This window comes from Hyla sarda, chromosome 2 (assembly GCF_029499605.1).
Source record: "Hyla sarda isolate aHylSar1 chromosome 2, aHylSar1.hap1, whole genome shotgun sequence".
NCBI classification, from domain to species: Eukaryota; Metazoa; Chordata; class Amphibia; order Anura; family Hylidae; genus Hyla; species Hyla sarda.
Window position 1 is genome coordinate 160,209,998 of NC_079190.1, and position 24,946 is coordinate 160,234,943.

General features: G+C 41.8%; 1 protein-coding gene across 4 annotated transcripts in view; it reads left to right on the forward strand.

The window, feature by feature from the left end:
• Positions 1-24,946, forward strand: part of UBAC2 (UBA domain containing 2) — a 205,626-nt gene that overhangs the window by 166,956 nt on the left and 13,724 nt on the right. The window lies entirely within an intron of this gene.

Genomic DNA, 24,946 nt, shown 5'->3' on the forward strand with positions numbered 1-24,946 from the left:
TAAATTTCACATTGAAGACTATGGAAAACGGATGAGCCTTTAATGTCATCCCTTTGCATCCGTTTTTTCAATCCGCTTTTTGATCAGTTTTTACTTCTGAGCATGCTCAGAACAAATAAAAAATTTTTTTTTGCTTTATTAACTGAACAATAACGGATCCAAACGGATAACATCCGCTTGCGTCCGTTATTGTCCTTTTCTACTTTTGATGGGAGAAGAATGGGACGGGTCTAGACTGCTGTATGAACACAGTCTAACTCTTCTGCTCACTGCTAAATGCGGCCAGCACCTGCACTAGCCGATGCCTGAAGTGTCAAGGCCATGTACTGCCTACAATGCTGGATCATACACAGCAGCCATGGCTGATACTACTTCATGTAAGAGCACCTGTCACAATCACACCCTATAGACTCAGCTGAGACACTGGAGAGAGTGCAACAGTTAATGCCACCAGACCTTTGGGTACCTGTTGCTAAACCCCAGCAAGACACAAAATTTTACCTTTTTGTAAACGTGTTCTACCTTCCTTCAGAAAGGTAAGCTCATATTTAGAGATCAAAGACCTGAGATGATTAATCAAGCATTTAAGCTGAATGGTATTACAGTGCCATATACAGAAACAAATGACATACAGGTTACAAAAAGATAATAAAGATTGCAACAAGACAACTCGGTAAACTAAAATAGGATAAACAAAAAGTCCTTACATATGATTATTGGTGCATAGTAGTCCTTGTGAGAGATCTTTGGTCAGTTGGTAAAAAGAAATCTCCTACAACTGTTTCCAAGATGTCACCATGTTTGTGACCCGGTTGGTAACAAACAAAAACCCTCAAATCTATATTATATAGCTCAATCCAGAGGCTCAAACCTCCTCTCCCTTCCCCCCTGGGTTTATCAGGTGGGGGCTGGACCATCATAGTTCTCCAGAGTTGAGGTTTAGTTGACTGACCTCCAGCTTACCTCAAGTCCCTTTAAGCATGGCTTCCTTTAGGTTCCTTATCTCATCCTTGGTTTTATGGCCTGATGTTTGTGAGTGGGCCAGAGACATCTTGTGTCCCACCTTGGCTCAATACAATACAGGCCCCAATAAAACTGTACAATTCACACATACACATAAAATACATAAGGATTGCCTGACCGCAGCTTAAAAAAATTAAACCTTAAATTGACTGTGCGGGATCTACATGTGGATCAATGTAATTAGCATAAGGTCATTTCTGACAAGAAAGAACGTCATCTTAGAATCAGGTTTTGCCTGTGGCTGTTCAAAAACATGTTTTTTTCAATGTATTTTTGATTGCAGTTTAGAAACTCAAAACTCAGTAGGTGAACTCAGCCTTAGGGTAATGTTGCAGACATTCCTGCGACTTTATTTTATGTAATAAGGGGTTGCAGAAATACATGCGTTTGCCAACAAATCAACCCCATTTAGATTAGTTATTACAGTTATTTTTTTTTTTCCTTCTTTCCTTCTAAAATAACAAAATAATTTTTCCATCAACATTATTTTTGCGGGACCAATTGTACTTTTTAATGGTACCATTCATTTGTGGGGTGAAACAGGCAAATTTGGGTTTTATTTTTACACCGTGTGGTAAAACAGATATGTTAAAGGGGTTATCCAGTCTTAAAAAAATGGTGACATATCTCCTGGCTAGGCCATCAACATTAGATTAGCAGGGGTTCAAATCCTAGGATAACATTGATCAGTTTTATCAGCACTTTGCTTGTACAGTCAGCCAGAGAATGTGTCATCAAAAAATGAAATATTTATGTTAACCATGTGTTTTTTTTTTTTTTTACAAATTTTGGGTGATTTACTATTTATGTTTTAAAATCCTGAACTCTTAGTTTTCATTCTGGCCACTAGGCCTTAAACTAAGTTGGCACTTCCTGCTCACGTGCATAGGACAGTTTCAATCTATTGTTGCCTATGTCCATGGAGCTTGCTATAAAGCATCTCTCTAAATGCTGTTAAAAGCAGATCAGGCAAGAAGTCTGTCCCCACACTGTACAAAAATAAAATAAGACAAATATTACAATCAGATAATAGAAACACATTAGAAAAAAAAATTGTTCTAATAAAAATAAAAGTGGCTGTATTCAATAAAAAAAAAAATCTTGATGATATTTTCTCTTTAACCTGTTAAGGACCCAGGGCGAACAGGTTCGCCCTGACATCCTGGTACTTAAGGACCCAGGGCGTACTTGTATGTCCATGGGAATTCCGGTCCCCGTCGGGCGGGATCCAGATTGGGATGCCTGCTGAAGTCATTCAGCAGGCACCCCGTGCAAACACCTGGGGGGTCCTGTTTGCAATAGCCGCAAATCGCTGATCAATCCAGATCGGCGTTTTGCTGCGATTCCGGGTCAATCGGGTCCCTGGTGACCCAGAAAAAAAGGATGATAGGTGCCATCCGACACGGCACCTATCATCCTTTAGCAACAGGAGTGAGGTGGCACTGGTGCCACCTCATGGTCATTCTGATTCGTTGGCTGTTACCGGACACCTGCTGTGGGGGTGTCCCTAACGGTACCCACTCTACCCCTACTCCGGAGGGCGAGAGCGGGTGCCGGGAATATGTACCTAAAGTGGGGGCCCCCGATTCTGGCATCGGCGGCAGGATCGGGGCCCCCGGAGCGGAGACAGCGGTGGCGGCAGGCAGGATCCGGCAGAGCAGCAGCAGGAGGTAAGGCTGGCATGCTGTTGCTTAGCAACAACTCCCAGCATGCACAAAAGGCACATTTATTTCTATGAAAAAGTGTGCCTCCAGCAATTACATAACTACAACCCACAGCATGCAAAAACTACCAAAGGGCATGCTGGGAGTTGCAGTAGTGTGCCTCCAGCTGTTGCATAAGTACAAGTCCCAGCATGCCCTTCGGCTGCTGGTGAGTGCATGGTGAGAGTTGTAGTTTTGTAAGAGCTGAAGGCACACTGGTTGCGAAACACAGAGTTTGTTACCTAACTACAAACTACCAAAGGGCATGCTGGGAGTTGCAGTAGTGTGCATCCAGCTGTTGCAAACTACAACTCCCAGCATGCACTGATAGACCATATATGCTGGGAGTTGTAGTTTTGCAACAGCTGGAGGCACACTGGTTGTTGAGGTAACAAACTCTGTGTTTTGCAACCAGTGTGCCTCCAGCTGTTGCAGAACTACAACCCCCCAGCATGCATGGGCAGCCAAAGGGCATGCTGGGAGTGTTAATAGTATGCCTCCAGCTGTTGCATTACTACAACCCCAGAATGCATGGGCAGCCAAAGTGCATGCTGGGAGTTTTAGTAATATGCCTCTAGCTGTTGCATAACTACAAGTCCCAGCATGCCTTTCAGCTGTCTGTGCATGCTGGGGGTTGTAGCTTTTGCAACAGCTGAAGGCACATTGGTTGCAAAACACAGTTTGTTACCTAACTCAGTGTTTCACAACCAGTGTGCTTCCAGCTGTTGCAAACTTCACCTCCCAGCATGCACAATGACAGACCGTAAAAGAAAGTTGCAACAGCACTCTTGGTCAAAAAATGGAAGCTCTTAGCGCACTTTTTGATCAAAATGTGTCCCCCATCCACCACGCGGAGGTGGCCTCATATCGGATGGGACCCTAACATGATAACTCACCTCTGCTGTGCATATAGCCTCTGACTGTGGGACATGTTGGATCAGCCATTGACTAAACCACCTCCAGTCTGAGAGGGGTGGGGTGCACGGCTAAAGAGGGTGCCACACCCCCCAACTTACAAAGTAAAAACAAACTGACAGACCATACATGCCGGGAGTTGTAGTTTTGCAACATCTGAAGGTTGCAAAACACAGTTTGTTACCTAACTCAGTGTTTCACAACCAGTGTGCCCCCAGCTGTTTCAAACTTCAACTCCCAACATGCACTGACAGACCGTACATGCCGGTAGTTGTAGTTTTGCAACAGCTGGAGGCACACTGGTTGCGAAACACTGAGTTAAGTACCAAACTCTGTGTTTTGCAACCTGTGTGCCTCCAGCTATTGCATAACTACAACCCCAGCATGCATGGACAGCTAAAGAGCATGCTGGGAGTTGTAGTTTTGCAACAGCTGGAGGTTCCCCTCATGTGAATGTACAGGGTACATTCACATGGGCAGGGGTTTACAGTGAGTTTCTCGCTGCAAGTTTGAGATGCAGCAAATTTTCTGCTGCAGCTCAAACTCCCAATGGGAAACTCGCTGTAAACCCCCGCCCATGTGAATGTACCCTAAAAACACTACACTACACTACACCTACACAAAATAAAGGGTAAAACACTACATATACATACACCCCTAAACAGTAACCCCACAGGGGTCAAGTCCTGGGAAAAAAGTGTGGGAACTCACCCAAGATATCGATTTAAAGGCTGGTTCTGCAGGACTCCTGCTAATGGGGATGGTGTTCCTGCTGTGGAAAAAGTGCAGGAACTTAGTTCCCATACGTTCCTGCAGGACTTGAGCCCTGGTAAGCCCCCCTCCCTCCCCCCAATAAAAATGTAAAACGTCTGGTACAGCAGTGAAAAACCAACTTTTGAAAAACCACAACTCCCAGTATTGCCAGACAGCCATTGACTGTCGAGGCATGCTGGGAGGTTTGCCACAGCTGGAGGCACCCTGTTTGGGAAACACTGCTGTAGGGTAATTTTAGTATCAGAGTCAAGTCTAATTCTTGCATCCGGGTCCATCCCTATGCAAATCCCTAATTCAGGCCTCAAATGCGCATGGCGCTCTCTCACTTTGGAGCCCTGTTGTATTTCAAGGCAACAGTTTAGGGCCACATATGGGGTATTTCTGTACTCGGGAGAAATTGCCTAACACATTTTGGGGGGGCTTTTTCTCCTTTCACCCCTTATGAAAAGGTAAATTTGGGGTCTTCTCCAGCATGTTATTGTAATTTTTTTTTTTTTTACACTAACATGCTGGTGTTGCCCGATACTTTTCATTTTCAGAAGAGGTAAAAGGAAAAAAAGACCCCCAAAATTTGTAACGCAATTTTTCCTGAGTACGGAAATTCCCCATATGTGAATGTAAAATGCTCTGCGGGCGCACAACATGGCTCAGGAGTGAGGGAGCGCCATGTACATTTGAGGGGATTTGCACAGGGGTGGCTGATCGTTACAGCGATTCTGACATAAACGCAAAAAAAAACACCCACATGTAACCCCATTTTGGAAACTACACCCCTCATGGAATGTAACAAGTGGACAATTTGGACGTGAAAATTAAAAATGTGTATTTTTTCACTAAAATGCTGGTGTTATCCCAAATTTTTCTTTCTCACAAATAATAGGAAAGAAGCCCCCCAACATTTGTAACACTATTACTTCTGAGTAAATAAATACCCCATGTGTGGACGTAAAGTGCTCTGTGGCGCACTACAATGCTCAAAAGAGAAGGAGCACCATTGGGCTTTTGGAGCGAGAATGTGCGTTTACAAAGCCCCCTGTGGTGCCAGAACATTTGACCCCCCACATGTGACCCCATTTTGGAAACTACACCCCTCACAGAATATAACAAGGGGTACAGTGAGCATTTACACCCCACTGGTGTCTGACAGATTTTTTTTGAACAGTGGTCCATGAAAATAAAAAATTTTATTTTTCATTTGCACAGCCAACTGTTCCAAAGATCTGTCAAATGCAAGTGGGGTGTAAATGCTCACTGCACACCTTACTAAATTCTGAGAGGTGTGTAGTTTCCAAAATGGGGTCACATGTTCTGTTCTGGCACCACGGGGGCTTTGTAAAATCACATGGCCCCCGACTTCCATTCCAAACAAATTCTCTCTCCAAAAGCCCAATGGCGCTTCTTCTCTTCTGAGCATTGTAGTTCGCCCGCAGAGCACTTTACGTCCACATATGGGGTATTTCCATACTTTTTCTCCTATTACCCCTTGTGAAAATAAAAAATGTAGGGTAACACCAGCATTATAGTGAAAAAATCTAATTTTTCATTTTCATGTCCAACTTTAGCAGAAATTTGTCAAACACCTATGGGGTGTTAAAGGGTACCTCTCATCAAATAAACTTTTGATATATTTTAGATTAATGAATGTTGAATAACTTTCCAATAGCATGTTAATGAAAAATATGCTTCTTTCTATTGTATTTTTCCAGATCAGTCCCGTCAGCAAGCATTTATGACTCATGCTGGAGTCCTAAACACTCAGAGCTGCCAGCCTGCTTTGTTCACAGCCAAACAGGCTGTGAACAAAGCAGGCTGGCAGCTCTGAGTGTTCTCCTTTGTGAACAAAGCAGACTGGCAGCTCGTAGTGTTTAGGACTCCAGCATGAGTCTGAAATGCTTGCTGCCAGGACTGGTAGGGAGACCCCTAGTGGTCATTTCTTCAAAGTGGAAAATTAAATGGAAAGAAGCATATTTTTTAATAACATGCAATTGTAAAGTTATTCTGCATACATTAATCTATAATATATCAAATGTTTTTTTGATGAGAGGTACCCTTTAAGGCTCACTGTACCCCTTATTACGTTCCTTGAGGGGTGTTGTTTCCCAAATAGTGATCCATGTGGTGCTTTTTTTTGCTGTTCTGGCCCCATAGGGGCTTCCTAAATGGGACATGCCCACCAAAAACCATTTCAGCAAAATTTGCTTTCCAAAAGCCAAATGTGACACCTTCTCTTCTGAGCATTGTAGTGCACCCACAGTGCACTTGACAATGACACATGGGGTATTTCCATACTCAGAAGAGATGGGGTTACAAATTTTGTGGGGCATTTTCTCCTATTGCCCCTTGTAAAAATCTAAAATTTTGGGGAAAAAACTGCATTATGTGAAATAAAAAAATCATTTACACATCCAACTTTAAGGAAAAGTTGTCAAACACCCGTGGGGTGTTAAGGCTCACTGTACCACTTGTTACGTTCCTTTAGGGGTGTAGTTTCCAAAATAGTATGTGGGTTTTATTTTTGCTGTTCTGGCACCATAGGGGCTTCCTAAATGTGACATGCCCCCCCCCCCCCCCCCAAAAAAAAACATTTCAGGAAAGGGGTGCAGTTTTTATAATGTGGTAATTTAGGGGGTAATTCTAATATGAAGGCCCTTCAACTCCACTTCAAAATTGAACTGGTCCCTGAAAAATTCAGATTCTGAAAATTTTGTGGGAAATTGCTGCTGAACTTTGAAGCCCTCTGATGTCTTCCAAAAGTAAAAACATTTCAACTTTATGATGCAAACATAAAGTAAACAGATTGTATATGTGACTCAATATATAATTTATTTGGGATGTCCATTTTCATTTTAAGCAGAGAGTTTCAAAGTTAAAAAAATAATTCAACATTTTCAAATTTTTCATGAAATTATGGCATTTTTCACCAAGAAATTATGCAAGTATCGACACAAATTTGCCACTAACATAAAGTAGAATATTTCATGAAAAAACTATCTGAATCAGAATGAAAAGTAAAAGCATCCCAGAGTTATTAATGCTTAAAGTGACAGTGGTCAGATGTGCAAAAAATGCTCTGGTCCTTAAGAGGTTAACCCCTTATGGACCCAGCCCATTTTTAACCTAAGTACACACACCATAAATGTATGGCACTGCAGCGAGTAACTTTGTGCACAGCATCATACATGTACAGTATGGCTATGATGCCTGTGGGTTTAGGTGGGCTCATTGTACCCCTGCAGTGCAATCACAGGGGTTCAATGAGCGTAAATGGTAAGTGGAGGTGTCTTACCAGCCTCTGTTATGTAGGATGGCCGATCATTTTGTGTAGCCTGCAGAACAAGGCTGCACAAAAAGATTGCCGATACTACTGATCAATACTATAGTTAGTCATGGCCGTAAATGTTGGCAACCCTGAAAATGATATTTTTCTCACAAAAAAAAGGAGTAACACATGTTTTGCTATAAACATGGTTATTCCATTTGTGTATATTGGAACTAAACCAAAAAGGGGAGGGAAAAAAAAGCTAATTGGACATAATGTCACGCCAAACTCCAAAAATGGGCTGGCCAAAATTATTGGCACCCTTAACTTAATATTTGGATGCACAACCTTTGGAAAAAATAACTGAAATCAGTCGCTTCCTATAACCATCAATAAGCTTCTTACACCTCTCAGCCGGAATGATGGACCACTCTTCCTTTGCAAACTGCTCCAGGTCTCTCTTATTGGAAGGGCGCCTTTTCCCAACAGCAATTTTAAGATCTCTCCACAGGTGTTCATTGGGATTTAGATCTGGACTAATTGCTGGACACTTCCGAACTCTCCAGCACTTTGTTGCCATCCATTTCTGGGTGCTTATTGACGTATGTTTGGGGTCATTAGGGGAGATTTATCAAAATATGTCCAGAGGAAAAGTTGTTGAGTTGCCCACAGCAACCAATCAAATTGCTTCTTTTATTTTCAGAGGTATTTTTAAAAATAAAATAAGAAATCTGATTGGTTGCTATGGGCTACTCAGCAACTTTTCCTTTGTTGTCCTGCTTTTCCCCCATTGTCCTGCTGGAAGACCCAAGATCTCAGACGCAAATCCAGCTTTCTGACACTGGGCTGTACAGTGCGACCCAAAATCCGTTGGTAATCTTCAGATTTCATGATGCCTTGCACACATTCAAGGTACCCAGTGCCAGAGGCAGCAAAACAGCCCGAAAGCATCATTGAACCTCCACCATATTTCACTGTAGGTACTCTGTTCTTTTCTTTGTAGGCCTCATTCCATTTTCGGTAAAAAGTAGAATGATGTGCTTTACCAAAAAGCTCTATCTTGGCGTCATCTGTCACAAGACGTTTTCCCAGAAGGATTTTGGCTTACTCAAGTTCATTTTGGCAAAATGTAGTCTTGCTTTTTTATGTCTCTGTGTTTCTGTGCCATAGCATTTCATTTAAATGTCGACGGATAGTTTGCGCTGACACTGATGCTCCCTGAGCCTGCAGGACCACTTGAATATCTTATAAACTTGTTTGGGGCTGCTTATCCACCATCCGGACTATCCTGCGTTGACATCTTTTATCAATTTTTCTCTTCTGTCCACACCCAGGGAGATTAGCTACAGTGCCATGGGTTGCAAACTTCTTGATAATGTTGCGCACTGTGGACAAAGGCAAATCTAGATCTCTGGAGATGGACTTGTAACCTTGAGATTGTTGATATTTTTCCAAAATTTTGGTTCTCAAGTCCTCAATTACCTTCTCCTCTTTCTGTTGTCCATGCTTAGTGTGGCACACACAGACAAACAATGCAAAGACTAAGTAAACTTCTCTCATTTTTTATCTGCTTTCAGGTGTGATTTTTATATTGCCCACACCTGTTACTTGCCCCAGGTGAGTTTAAAGGAGCATCACATGCTTGAAACAATCTTATTTTTCCACAATTTTAAAAGGGTGGCAATCATTTTGTCCAGACCATTTTTGGAGTTTGGTGTGACATTATGTCTAATTTGCTTTTTTCCTCCCTTTTTTGGATTAGTTCCAATGCACACAAAGGGAATAAACACCTTTTATAGCAAAACATGTGTTACTGCAATCCTTTTCTGTAAGAAATACTTCATTTTCTTGAAAAATTTCAGGGGTGCCAACATTTACGGCCATGACTGCATAACCTATGTGAACTTAAAAAGTTTAAATGAAATATTTAAAAGTTTTAAAAATATATTAATATATTTATATAGTTAAAAAAACACATGAAATTAACCCCTCAAGGACACAGCTTATTTCACCCTTTAACCCCTTAAGGACGCAGCCCATTTGGGCCTTAAGGACGCAGACAATTTTATTTTTACGTTTTCGTTTTTTCCTCCTCGCCTTCAAAAAATCATAACTCTTTTATATTTTCATCCACAGACTAGTAACGAGGGCTTGTTTTTTGCGCAACCAGTTGTCCGTTGTAATACCATCACTAACTTTACCATAAAATGTATGAGGCAACCAAAAAAAAATGCTATTTGTGTCGGGAAATTAAAAAGAAAACCGCAATTTTGCTAATTTTGGAAGGTCTTGTTTTCACGCCGTGCAATTTATGGTAAAAATGACATGTATTCTTTATTCTCTGAGTCAATGCAATTAAAATGATACCCATTATAACATACTTTTCTATTACTGTTGCGCTTCATCACAAACTTTTTAACCAAATTAGTACGTTTAAGATCCCCCTATTTTGAAGACCTATAACTTTTTCATTTTTGCGTATAAACGGCGGTATGGGGGCTCATTGTTTGCGCCGTGATCTGTACTTTTTATTGATACCATATTTGCTTACATAAAACTTTTAATAATTTTTTTTTTATAAAATGTTATAAAAAAAGCAGCTATTGTGGACTTTTTTTTTTTTTACGTTCACGCCGTTCACCGTACGGTATCATTAACATTTTATTTTAATAGTTCAGATATTTACGCATGTAGCGATACCAAATATGTAGATAAAATATTTTTTTAACACTTTTTGGGGGCGAAATAGGGAAATGGGACAATTTAAGTTTTTATTGGGGGAGGGGGTTTTTCAAATTTTTTTTACTTTATTTTTTTTAACTTTTTTTACTTTTATTTTTACACTTTAATAGTCCCCATAGTGGACTATTTATAGCAATCATTCGATTGCTTATCCTGTTCAGTGCTATGTATAGGACATAGCACTGATCAGTGTTATCAGTCAGCTTCTGCTCTGGTCTGCCGGAAGGCAGCAGAGGCAGGTGAGGGGACCTCTGGCCGCCATGCTGGATGATCGGATCGCCGCGGCAGCGCTGCGGGCGATCCTATCATCCATTTAAGTGACCGCAATGCTGGAGATGCCGTGATCTGTATTGATCACAGCATCTGAGGGGTTAATGGTGGACATTCACGGTATCGCGGATGTCTGCCATTACCGGCAGGTCCCTGCCTGCAATCAACAGCCGGGACCTGCCGCACATGATGTGGGCATCGCTCCAATGCCCGCGGTTATGCTTAGGATGTAAATGTACATCCTGGTGCGTTAAGTACCACTTCACCACGATGTACATTTACATCCTTCATCGTTAAGGGGTTAAAGACCCAGCCTATTTTTTTCAAATCTGACTTGTATGACTTTATAAGAGAATAACTCTGGTAAAGTTTTGCCAATCAAAATAATTCTGACTTTGTTTTTTGTCACCAGTTGTACTTCATGTACATAGTAAAAGTAAGCTATATCATTATGTATTTTTTTTTCTTATGTAAAATAAAAAATCATGAAACTTTTCTGATTTTAACACTAATATGTAGCATTTTTTTAATCAACATTTAAAATTTACTCGAAGCCTAACAATTTTACTTAAAACTTAAAAAAATAATTGAAATTTGAAAAGAACATCTTGTTTTTATATGCAAAGTTTTGCAGAAATGGTAGAGATGTGGTAGGACATAGGAACCCCAACACAAATGACCCTGTGCAGTGGTCTCTAAACTGTAGCCCTCCAGATGTTGCATAACTACTGCAAAACTGCAAATCCCAGCATGCCCAAATAGCTAACAGCTGTCTCGGCATGCTGGGAGTTGTAGTTGCGTACCTCCAGCTGTTGTATAACTACATCTCCCAGCATGCTCTTCGGCAATCATTACATGCTGGGAGTTGTAATTTTGCAACAGCTGGAGGCACCCTGGTTGGAAAATACTGAGTTAGGTAACAGAACCTAACTGAAGGTTTTCCAACCAGTGTGCCTCCAGCTGTTGCAAAAGTAGTCAAAACTGAACTGGTCCCTGAAAAATTCTGATTTTGAAAATTTTGTGAAAAATTGCTGCTATACTTTGAAGCCCTCTGATGTCTTCCATAAGTAAAAACATGTCAACTTTATGATGCCAACATAAAGTAGACATATTGTATATGTGAATCAATATATAATTTATTTGGGATGTCCATTTTCCTTATAAGCAGAGAGTTTCAAAGTTGAAAAAATGCAAAATAAATGCAAAAGAAATATGCAAGTATTGACAAAATTTTACCACTAACATAAAGAAGAATATGTCACAAAAAAACAATCTCAGAATCAGAATGAAAACTAAAAGCATCCCAGAGTTATTAATGCTGAAAGTGAAAGTGGTCAGTTTTGCAAAAAAAGGCCTGCGTCCTTAAGGTGAAAATGAGCTGCATCCTTAAGGGGTTAAAGGGGTAGTCCAGTGGTGAAAAACTTATCCCCTATCCTAAGGATAGGGGATAAGTTTGAGATCGGGGGGGGTCCGACCGCTGGGGCCCCCCGCGATCTCTCTGTACGGGGCCCCGGCTCTCCGCCGAGATAGCGGGTGTCGACCCCCGCACGATGCGGCGGCCGACACGCCCCCTCAATACATCTCTATGGCAGAGCCGGAGATTGCCGAAGGCAGCGCTTCGGCTCTGCCATAGAGTTGTATTGAGGGGGCGTGTCGGCCGCCGCCTCGTGCGGAGGTCGACACGCCCCCTTCCCGCGGGCTGTCGGGGCTCCGTACAGGAGATCGCAGGGGGCCCCAGCGGTCGGACCCCCCGCGATCTGCAACTTATCCCCTATCCTTAGGATAGGGGATAAGTTGCTCACCACTGAATCACCACTGGACTACTCCTTTAATACTGTGCCACACAAAAGGTTAGTACACAAAATGAGGATGATTGGACTAGGATGTATATAAATGGGGCAGCAACTGGCTCAGTCATAGAAAGCAGAGGGTGGGTATCAATGGAACTTACTCTGGTTGGGTGACGGTTACAGTGGTACACAGGGGTCAGTACTGGGTCCACTTCTTTACAATATGTTTATTAAGGACTTTGTAGAGGGATTACAGAGTAGAATTTCAATATTTGCAGATGACAATAAACTGGGTAAAGCGGAGTACTGTGTCCAGTTTTAGGCCCCTGTGTATAGGAGGGACATGGCTGAAGTGGAGAGGGTGCAGAGGAGGGTGCGACAAAGATAATTAATGGTATGGAGGATTACAGGACCAAGACAGGTTATCAAGCTCGAGGTTATTTAGTTCCGAGAAAATAAATCAGGAAGGAATTTTTTTTCTGTCATGGGGCAATTGGCATCAGCCTCATGGAGGGTGGGGGGGTTGTCCTTTCTCTGGATCAACACAGTAGGGTTATTTTTTCAACCTTACAAACTTACTGTTACTATGTTAAAAATCGTACCGATAAAAACTACATATCATGGCACAAAAATGAACACTCAACAGCCTTATAATAATCAAGAAAGGGACCATTTTTAACATGCTAATCGTCGAAAAGTTTTGTTTTTAACCCCCTAAGGACGAAGGGTTTTTCAGTTTTTGCATTTTCTTTTTTCCTCACTTTTTAAAAATCATAACCCTTTCAATTTTCCACCTAAAAATCCACTTTATGGCTTATTTTTTGCGTCTACTTTGCAGTGACATTAGTCATTTTACCCAAAAATTTACGGCGAAACGGGAAAAAAATCATTGTGCGACAAAATCGAAGAAAAAAACGCCACTTTGTAACTTTTGGGGGCTTCCGTTTCTACGCAGTGCATATTTTGGTAAAAATTACACCTTATCGTTATTCTGTAGGTCCATACGGTTAAAATGATACCCTACTTATACAGGTTTAATTTTGTCATACTTCTGGAAAAAATCATACCGTATATGCCGGCGTGTAAGACGACTTGACGTATAAGACGACCCCCAACTTTTACAGTTAAAATATAGAGTTTGGGATATACTCGCCATATAAGACTACCCCTCCTACCGCGATGTACGGTACCTTGTAGTTCCCCCCACATTAGGTAGGCATCATGTTCCCCCACATTAGGTAGGCAGTATAGTTCCCCCCACATTAGGTAGGCAGTATAGTTCCCCCCACCCCCACATTAAGTTGGCAGTTCCCCCACATTAGGTCGGCAGTTCCCCCACAATAGTAGGCAGCTCCCCCACAATAGGTCGGGAGTTACCCCACATTAGGTCAGCAGTTACCCCACATTAGTAGGCAGCTCCCCCACATTAGTAGCAGTTCCCCCACAATAGTAGGTTAAAAAGTCGTCTTATACGCCGGGATATACGGTAACTACATGCAGGAAAATTTATAAGTTTAAAAATGTCCTCTTCTGACCCCTATAACTTTTTTTTATTTTTCCACATACAGGGCGATATGAGGGCTCATTTTTTGTGCCGTGATCTGAAGTTTTTATTGGTACCATTTTTGTTTTCATCTGACTTTTTGATCACTTTTTATTCATTTTTAATGGTATAAAAAGTGACCAAAAATATGCTTTTTTGGACTTTGGAATTTTTTTTTACGTGTATGCCATTGACCTTTAATTAACGATATATTTTTATAGTTTGTACATTTACGCATGTGGCGATACCACATATGTTTATTTTTATTTACACTGTTTTATTTTTTGAATGGGAAAAGGGGGGTGATTCAAACTTTTGTTAGGGAAGGGGTTAAATGATCTTTATTAACACTTTTTAATTTTTATTTTTTTTTGCAATGTTATAGCTCCCATAGGGACCTATAACACTGACTGCACACACTGACTTTTTACACAGATCACTGGCGTGTATTAACACGCCTGTGATAGTGTTATCGGCGCTTGACTGCTCCTGCCTGGATCTCAGGCTTGGAGCAGTCATTCGCCGATCGGAAACCGAGGAGGCAGATAAGGTCCCTCCCGGTGTCCTGTAAGCTGTTTGGGATGCCGCGATTTCACCGCGGCGGTCCCGAACAGCCCGACTGAGCAGCCAGGCTACTTTCACTTTCGCTTCAGACGCGGCGGTCAGCTTTGATCGCCGCGTCTGAAGGGTTAATACAGGGCATCACCCCAATCGGTGATGTCCTGTATTAACCGCGGGTCCCGGCCGTTGATCGCCGCCGGGACCGACCCGATATGACGCGGGGTCACCGCGTGACCCTGCGGCGTATCGCAGGAGCCGGCGGAGGACGTAAATATACATCCTTTGTCGTTAAAGGGTTAAAAGTAACAAAATTATAGATAAGCATGTAACATGGGTTTTGTTGTAAGAGCATTAACCCACAGAATAAAGATTATGGCCCTGGTTTATCAAACTGTGTGAAAGAAAAAGAGGAAAGCTAAATTGTGATGGGTTGGTGTGGGAAAATCTGTCCAACGTTGACATGCTCCAGTAAAGTGAAAGCTGAGCTGTGATTGGTTGCTGTGGCAAATCTCTCCAGTTCTTCTCTCAAACAGTTTGATAAATCTGGGCTAAATTGTGTTGTTTTTTTCCTAAACAAGCCCACACATGGCTCCTTGGATGGAAAATAAAAGTAAAAAATGCTAAAATAAACACCTGCCTGTGTGGTTAAGGGGTTAAAAAGTTAGGAGGCACACTGCTCAAAAGAATAAAGGGAACACTTAAACAATACAATGTAACTCCAAGTCAATCGCACTTCTGTGAAATCACACTGTCCACTCAGGAAGCAACACTGATTGACAATCAATTTCACATACTGTTGTGCAAACGGAACAGGCAACAGGTGTAAATTAAAGGCAATTAGCAAGACACCCCCAATAAAGGAGTGGTTCTGCAGGTAGTGACCACAGACCACTTCTCAGTTCCTATGCTTCCTGGCTGATGTTTTGGTCACTTTTGAATGCTGCCGGTGCTTTCACTCTAGTGGCAGCATGATACGGAGTCTACACCCCACACAAGTGGCTCAGGTAGTACAGCTCATCCAGGATGGCACATCAATGCGAGCTGTGGCAAGAAGTTTTGCTGTGTCTGTCAGCGTAGTTTCCAGAGCATGGAGGCGCTACCATTTGCATTCACTTCCAGGCAGTGGAAGAGAGAGGTGGATTGTGGTAAATATGAAAGCAAGTACACTAAGCGATTGTTGAGCTAGCGATTGTGTGTCTGTATACAAGAGTGTATACTTAAAATTAAAGGACTTTAAATTCCGGGAGTTTAAATTGAAAGGTTTGCTTGTTTTTTTACTGTTAATTTTTGCAATCCCGAAATCTAGTATGGCCTCCATGTTGGAAAATGCAGTACAGTGTACAGTTTGAGGGTGCATATTGCCCTGCAAGATGTGTGCGAGTTGTTCATTTGGAAGCCCAGATCCTGGATCTGGAGAAGCAACTAGCAACACTGAGATGCATTGAAAACCTGTAGAGGAGTCTCCTGCTCATTGAGCAAGTACTCTCTGGGGTAGAGGTGGGGGAGGATAGTGGGACTGTGGTGCAGGACAGTCAGGCAGTTAGCCGGGTTACAGTTAGAAAACAGAGTAGAGGGAAAAGTGTCAGGGAGGCTAGTCCTGAACTGGCACACCCCAACAAGTTGGCCCGGTTGGCAGATGAGGGGGATGCCATTTCAGAGCTAGCAATACTGCCGCAGGACTCTGACCACCTGGGGGGTGTCTACTCCAGTAAGGAGGGAAGGAGGATTGCAGGGCAGGCCAGACAGGTACTGGTAGTGGGGGACTCAATTATTAGATGGACAGACAAGGCGATCTGTCACAAAGACCGGGATTGCCGAACAGTGTGTTTTCTTCATAGCAGATCGAGTTGACAGGTTGCTGGGTGGGGCTGGAGAGAACCCAGCAGTCATGGTACATATTGGCACCAATGACAAAGTAAGAGGTAGGTGGAGTGTCCTTAAAAATGATTTCAAGGACTTAGGCCGCAAGCTGAATGGAAGGACCTCCAAGGTAATATTTTCTGAAATATTACCTGTACCATGAGCAACACCAGAGAGGCAGCGGGAGATTAGGGAGGTAAACAAGTGGCTCAGAAGCTGGGGTAGAAAGGAGGGGTTTGGGTTCAAAGAGAACTGGGCCGACTTCGCTGTCTGATACAGTCTCTACCGTAGGGATGGGCTGCACCTCAATGGGGAGGGTGCAGCTGTGCTTGGGGAAAAGATGGCTAAAATGGTGGAGGAGTGTTTAAACTAGGGACTGGGGGGGAGGGAACCTACAATGTTGAGGGGAAGATAGTGTAGATAGAGAGGGGGGACTTAATAATGTTCCTGGGGGTGGAGCGGAGGGAGGGGTTAGAATAGTTTATTAGGGATAGGCGTCATAGGAAAAAAAACATACACTATTGAATTGCATGTTGACTAATGCCAGAAGTCTGACCAATAAAACTGACGAACTGGAGTTGAAAATGTCTGACGAAGATTATGAATTAGTGGGTATAACAGAGACTTGGTTGGACGATAGCTGTGACTGGGCGGTCAACATACAGGGTAATAGTCTATTCAGGAAGGATCAGACAAAATGGAAAGGGGGAGGAGTTTGTCTTTATGTAAAGTCCAGTCTGAAGGCCGCACTGCGGGAGGATATATGGGAGGGAAATGATAATGTGGAGCCATTATGGGTAGAAATATATGGAGATAAGAATAAAAACATTCTGATAGGAGTTTGCTATATGCCACCAAACATAATGGAGGAGGCAGAAGATCAGTTACTGAGGCAAATAAACAAGGCAGCAAATCAAAATGATGTGATAATAATGGGGGACTTTAACTATCCTGATATAAACTGGTAGACTGAGTCGTGTGACATCTCATAAAGGAAAACGGTTTCTAACTATAGACAACTATCTGTCCCAAATGGTGCAGGGCCGCCCGACCAGAGTGGGCGCCCTACTAGACTTAAAGGGGTATTCCAGGCCAAAACATTTTTTTATATATCAACTGGCTCCAGAAAGTTAAACAGATTTGTAAATTACTTCTATTAAAAAATCTTAATCCTTCCAATAGTTATTAGCTTCTGACGTTGAGTTGTTGTTTTCTGTCTAACTGCTCTCTGATTACTCACGTCCGGGAGCTGTGCAGTTCCTATGGGGATATTCTCCCATCATGCACAGCTCCCGGGACGTGACATCATCATTGAGCAGTTAGACAGAAAACTTCAGAAGCTAATAACTATTGGAAGGATTAAGATTTTCTAATAGAAGTCATTTGCAAATCTGTTTAACTTTCCGGAGCCAGTTGATATATATATAAAAAAAGGTTTTGCCTGGAATACCCCTTTAATATTAACCAACAGACCTGACAGAGTAACTAATGTGCAAGTAGAAGGATACCTAGGAAATAGTGATTATAATATAATACATTTTAACTTGTTCTTCAAAAAGTGAATCTCTGGAGGGGCTACAAAAACAATGAACTTTATGAATGCAAAGTTCTATCAACTCAGAGAAGCCATTAACAATATAAAATGGGATGTCCTCAAAAACAAAATTACTGACACAAAATGGTAGACTTTTAAAAATATCTTAAATTCTCACTGTAAGATGTATATACTTTATGGGAATAAAGGGGTCAGAAATAAAAGAAAAACAAAATGGATGAATAAGAACATTAAGAGGGCAATAAATGACAAATAAAAAGCACTTAAACTACTAAAACAGAATGGCAGTGAAGAAGCATTAAAAAGCTATAGAGAAAAATGTAAAATATGTAGAAAACAGATAAAAGCCACAAAAATAGAGACCGAAAGACTCATTGCCAAAGAGAGTAAAACTAACCCCAAAAAGTTCTTTAACTATATAAATAGCAAAAAAGTCAAAAATGAAAGTGTAGGCCCTTTAAAAAATTATGAGGATGAAATTATAAACGGGGATCAGGAAAAAGCAAATATATTAAATTCTTCTCCACTGTATTCACTGAGGAAAATGAAATGCCTGGTGAAGTACAGCGAGATAAGGTAAACTCCCCAGAACAGGTCACCCGTCTAACCCAGGAAGAAGTACAGTGCCGCATACAAAAAATCTAAATAGACAAATCACCAGGTCCAGATGGCATTCACCCCCGTTTTCTAACTCCTTAAGGACCAGGGGTTTTTCCGTTTTTGCACTTTAATTTTTTCCTTCTTACCTTTAAAAAAATCATAACTCATAACATAATTTTGCACCTAAAAATCCATATGATGGCTTATTTTTTGCACCACGAATTCTACTTTGTAATGACATCAGTCATTTTACCTAAAAATCTATGACGAAACGGAAAAAAAATCATTATGTGACAAAATTCAAGCAAAGAAAAACACCATTTTGTAACTTTTGGGGGCTTCTACACAGCACATTTTTCGGTAAAATGACAGCTTACCTTTATTCTATAGGTCCATAAGATTAAAATGATACCCTACTTATATAGGTTTAATTTTGTCGTACTTCTGGAAAAAATCATTACTACATGCAGGAAAATTTATACGTTTAAAATTTTCATCTTCTGACTTTTTTATTTTTTCGTGTACTGGGCGATATGAGGGATATTTTTTTGCACCGTGATCTGAAGTTTCTAACGGCACCATTTTTGTTTTGATCGAACGGTTTGATCGCTTTTTATTCATTTTTTCATGATCTAGAATGCGACCAAAATACACTATTTGGACTTTGGAATTTTTTTGCATGTACGTCATTGACCGTGCAGTTAAATTAACTATATATATTTTAATAATTCAGACATTTCCACACGTGGTGATACCACATATGTTTATTTTTAGTCACCGTTTTTTTGTTTTGTTTTTTTGTGGGAAAAGGGGGGTGATTCAAACTTTTATTAGGGAAGTGGTTAAATGATCTTTATTCACTTTTTTTTTTACTTTTTTTTTTTTGCACTGTTATAGCTCCCATGGGGGCTACAACACTGCACACACTGATCTTTTACATTGATCAATGGTTTCTCATAGGAAACCATTGATCAATGATTCTGCCGCTTGACTGCTCATGCCTGGATCTCAGGCACTGAGCAGTCATTCGGCGATCAGACAGCTGTCCTACATCTGTTTGTGATGCTGTGATTTCCACGGTGATCCCAAACAGCTCCCTGAGCTAACCGGCATTGGTTTACTTTCACTTTAGACGCGGCTATTAGCCACAGGTCCCGGCCATTGTTAGAGGCTGGGCCTGACGCGCTATGACGTGGGGCCACTCCGTGGCCCCTGCGTTATAGTGTGGGAGAGGACTCAGGACGTACTGATATGTCCTTGGTCCTTAAGGGACTAAAGGAATGAAGTAATGTAATAGACAGACCCCTATTTTTTATATTCAGGGACTCTATAATGACAGGGACTGTTCCCCAGGACTGGCGCATGTCAAATGTGGTGCCAATATTTAAAAAGAGGTCAAAAGGTGACCCCAGGAATTGTAGACCTGTTAGTTTAACCTCTGTTGTATGTAAATTGTTTGAGGGTTTTCTAAGGGATGCTATTTTGGAGTATCTTGATAAAAATAAACGTATGACTCCATATCAGCATGGCTTTATGAGGGATCGGTCCTTTCAAACTAAGGCTAAGTTCACATAGCCGTTGGTTCCCATCCCGATATTCACCCGTTCAAGTAAATTAACGGAACATGAAAAAAACAGGTTACGAACGGGTGCAAACGGATTGCAAACTGGTCTATTAACCTGTTGGGTTTTTTTTAACGGTTGAAAACTCCTATATTATATCCGTTTGCCCCCGTTTTAATCTGTTAATCCTTTAATCCGTTAATTCCTGGTTCATGCCACCCCTTCTAAGCATGCTCAGAAGAAAATAGAGGTGAAAAAAGGATTGAAATTAACGGGGACAAACAGGTACCTTAAAGGGTAACCCGTTTCCCATAGACTTCAATGTTAAATTTAAAAGACCCGTTTTTCACCCGTTATTTTTGACGGGCAAAAAAATTGTGCATGGAACGTCTTTTGGCTGTCAAAAATAACGGGTTAGAAACATAACGGGTGCAAACGGGTGATAAAGGACTGTAAAAAAATCACATTGAGATCAATGGGATCCATTTACAGCCCTTTACAACCAGCTTGCAAAATTATCAAACGGGTTGCATAATGGGCATTTTTTGACAGGAGCAGGCGGCTGTGTGAACGAGCCCTAACCTGATCAGCTTGTAAGAGGAGGTGAGCTGCAGACTGGACCAGGGGCAATCGCTAGATGTGGTATGTCTGGATTTTTCCAAAGCATTTGATATGGTTCCACATAAAAGGTTGGTGCATAAAATGAGAAGGCTTGGTGGAGAATGTGTGTAAGTGGGTAAGTAACTGGCTCAGTAATAGGAAACAGAGGGTGGTTATTAATGGTACTTATTCTGATTGGGTGACTGTTACTAGTGTGGTACCACAGGGGTCCGTCTTGGGTCCTGTCCTATGGGTTGAATAGTAAAGTAGCAATCTTTGCAGATGATACTAATCTCTGTAAAGCCGTAAACACTGTAGAGGACAGTGCACTGTTACAAATGGATCTGGATAGGCTGGAGGCTTGGGCTGGGAAGTGGCAGATGAGGTTCAACACTGATAAATGTAAGGTAATGCACATGGGGAAGAAAAATCCGGGCTGGGATTATGTATTAAATGGGAGAACACTTGGGACGATTCACAAGGAAAAGGACTTGGGAGTCTTAGTTAACAGTAAATTTAGCTGTAGTGACCAATGTCGGGCAGCTGCTGCCAAGGCAAATTAAATCATGGGGTGCATCAATAAAAGCATAGATGCCCATGACAAGGAAATAATTCTACAGTTGTACAAATCACTAGTCAGACCACACATGTGGCAAAGTACTGGGCACCAGTGTACAAGAAAGATATAGTGGAGCTGGAGAGGGTTCAAAGACGGGCAACCAGGGTAATACGGGGAAGGGGATGACTACAGTACCCAGAAAGATGATCAAAATTGGGGTTATTTAGTTTAGAAAAAAGAAGGCTTAGGGGAGACCTAATAACTATGTTTAAATATATCAGGTGACCGTACAGAGATCTCTCCCATGATCTATTTATACCCAGGACTATATCTAACAAGGGGGCATTCTCTATGTTTAGAGGAAAGAAGGTTTCTACACCAGCACAGATGGGGGTTCTTTACTGTAAGAGCAGTGAGACTGGAATTATCTGCCTGAGGGAGGTGGTCATGGTGAACCCTGTAAAAGAGTCCAAAAAGGGGCTGGATTCATTTTTGGAGAATAATAACATCGCTGGTTATGTATACTAGATTTATAGGGATAGAACGTTGATCCAGGGAATTATTCTGACTGCCATATTTGGAGTCGGGAAGGAATTTTATACCTCTAGTATGAGGGTTTTTTGCCTTCCTCTTGATCAACTTAGTAGGGACTCATTAGGGTTATGGGTTGAACTTGATGGACTCTGGTCTTTTATCAACCTTATGAACTATGTTACCAGGAGACAGGCCAGTACATCAGGAGACATGGAGGAGGCCGTAGGAGGGCAACAACCCAGCAGCAGGACCCCTACCTCTGCCTTTGTGCACTGCCAGAGCCCTGCAAAATTACCTCCACCAGGCCACAAATGTGCATGTGTCCACTCAAACAGTCAGAAACAGACTCCATGAGGGCAGTATGAGGGCCCAACGTCCACAGGTGGGGGTTGTGCTTACAGCCCAACACCGTGCAGGATGTTTGGCATTTGCCAGAGAACACCAAGATTGGCAAATTCGCTTCTGGCACTCTGTGCTCTTCACAGATGAAAGCAGGTTCACACTGAGTACATGTGACAGAGTCTGGAGATGCAGTAGAGAACGTTCTGCTGCCAGAAACATCCTCCAGCATGACCGGCTTGACCGCGGGCCAGTAATGTGTGGGATGGCATTTCTTTGGGGGGCGGCACAGCACTTCATGTTCTTAACAGAGGTAGCCTGAGATCCTCAGACCCCTTGTGAGACCATATGCTGGTGCGGTTGGCCCTGGGTTCCTTCTAATGCAAGACAATGCTAACCTCATGTGGCTGGAGTGTGGCAGCAGTTCCTGCAAGAGGAATGCATTAATGCTATGGATTGGCCTGCCCGTTCCCCAGACCTGAATCCGATTGAGCACATCTGGGACATCATGTCTCGCTCCATCCACCAACTCCATGTTGCACCATCCCTCAGGAGAGGGAGACCATCCGCCATCTCATCAGGAGCATGCCCAGGCATTGTAGGAAGGTCATACGGGCATTTGGAGGCCACACACACTACTGAGCCTAATTTTGACTTGTTTTAAGGACATTACATCAAAGTTGGATCAGCCTGTAGTGTGGATTTCCACTTTGATTTTGAGTGTGACTCCATATCCCGACTTCCATGGGTTGATAAATTTGATATCCATTGATAATTGTGTGATTTTGTTGTCAGAACATTCAACTATGTAAAGGCGAAAGTATTTCATACGATTAGTTCATATAATCAGATCTGGGATCTTAGTGTTCCCTTTATTTTTTTGAGCAGTGTATTTTATTTTTCTGGGCATTTGTGTTTTAAAATTGTTTTTATTACAATTAAATGTTTACATTAATAAACTACTCTTACACTTTTAATATCTTATCACAAACTAGACAAAAACATTGGACAGTCTACTAGATCTGAAAGACTGTGTTTTGACCATTTCTGTAGTAGTTATCTTACTGGATGCATCTTTTTATCTAATACAGCACTTTTTTATGTTGTATAACAGTATTAGAGATGAGCGAAGTTACAGTAATTCGATTCGTCACGAACCTCACAGCTCGGTGTTTGCTGACTTTAGCCTGCATAAGTTAGTTCAGCTTTCAGGTGCTCAAGTGGGCTGGAAAAGGGGGATACAGTCCTAGGAGACTCTTTCCTAGGAATGTATCCACCTTTTCCAGCCCACCGGAGCACCTGAAAGCTGAACTAATTTATACAGGCTAAAGTCAGCAACTGCTGAGCTGAGACGTTCGTGACGAATCGAATTACTGTAACTTCGCTCATCTCTAAACAGTATGTATGTGAAACTGTAAACTACCTTCTACAAGCCTGATTGTAAGATCTGCCCTTCATTTTCTCTCAGCACATTGATAAGCAATGCAACAATAATCTTACAGCTACAGTGCATTCGGAAAGTTTTCATACTTTCTTTATTTTATTTTTTTTATATTTTAGACTTGTGCTAAGGAAAAAAAAATCCCCCCGTCATTGTGCTTTCAATACCCTATAATGACACAGTGAAAACAGAATGTGAGAAATTTTTGCTAATTAATTGAAAATTAAAAACAAATTCTTGCATTGACATAAGTATTCAAATCCTTTACTCAGTACTTTGACAGTGATTACAGCCTCCTGTCGTTTTGGGTATGATGCCGCAAGGTTTTCACTCCCTGCAGATCCTTTCAGGCTCTGTAAAGTTGGATGGAGACTGTCGGTGGACAACCATTTTTGGGTTTCTCAAGAGATGTCCCCTTGGGTTCACGTCAGGACTCTGGCTGGGTCACTCAGGTACATTAACATTGTGTTCCCTAAGTCACTTCTATGTTATCTTGGCTGCATGCTGATTGGGGAGATTTTCAAAACCTGTACATCGAATAAATTGACCAGTTGCCCATAGCAACCAATCAGATTACTTCTTTCTTATTTCATAGGCATCTGGGGAAATTTTTCTCTGCACAGGTTTTGATAAATCTGCCCTATTATCTTTAGCCCAGTTTGAGGTCCAGAGCACTGTGGGTCAAGTTTTCGTTACAAATATCTCTGTACTTTGCTCAGGGTTGAGGGAAAGCTTAATGAAGCAGTTTCCCTGTTCTAGCCGATGAAAAACAACCTTGCAGCAGTATACTGTTGATACCATGCTTTACTGCAGTGATGGTATTGAACAGGTGATGAGCAGCTCTTGGTTTCCTCTAGACATGATGCTTAAAAGGCCATAAACTTCAATCTTGGTTTCATCACACCAGATAATCTTGTTTCTCCCAGTCTGAGAGTCCTTTAGGTACTTTTTCTGCAAACTCTTAGTGGGCTTTCATGTGTCTTGAGGAGAGACTTTTTTTTTTTTTTTTTGTCACTCTGCCATAAAGCCAAGATAACATAGTCAGCCAGGGGGAGATTGGTGGAGTGCTCCATGGTTGACCTTCTGGAAGTGCACACAGGATCTTTGGGGCTCAGCCAGAGTGACCACTGGGTTCTGTGTCACCTTTTTTACCAAGGCACTTCCTCCTACTAGGTTTGGTGGGACAGCCAGCTCTAGAAGTCCTGGTTGATCCAAATGGCTTTTACTGTGCTCATGAGAACTTTCAGTGCAACTGAATGTCTTTTCTTCACCCTTCTCCAGATATAAGACTCCACACAATCCTATTTCTGAGCTCT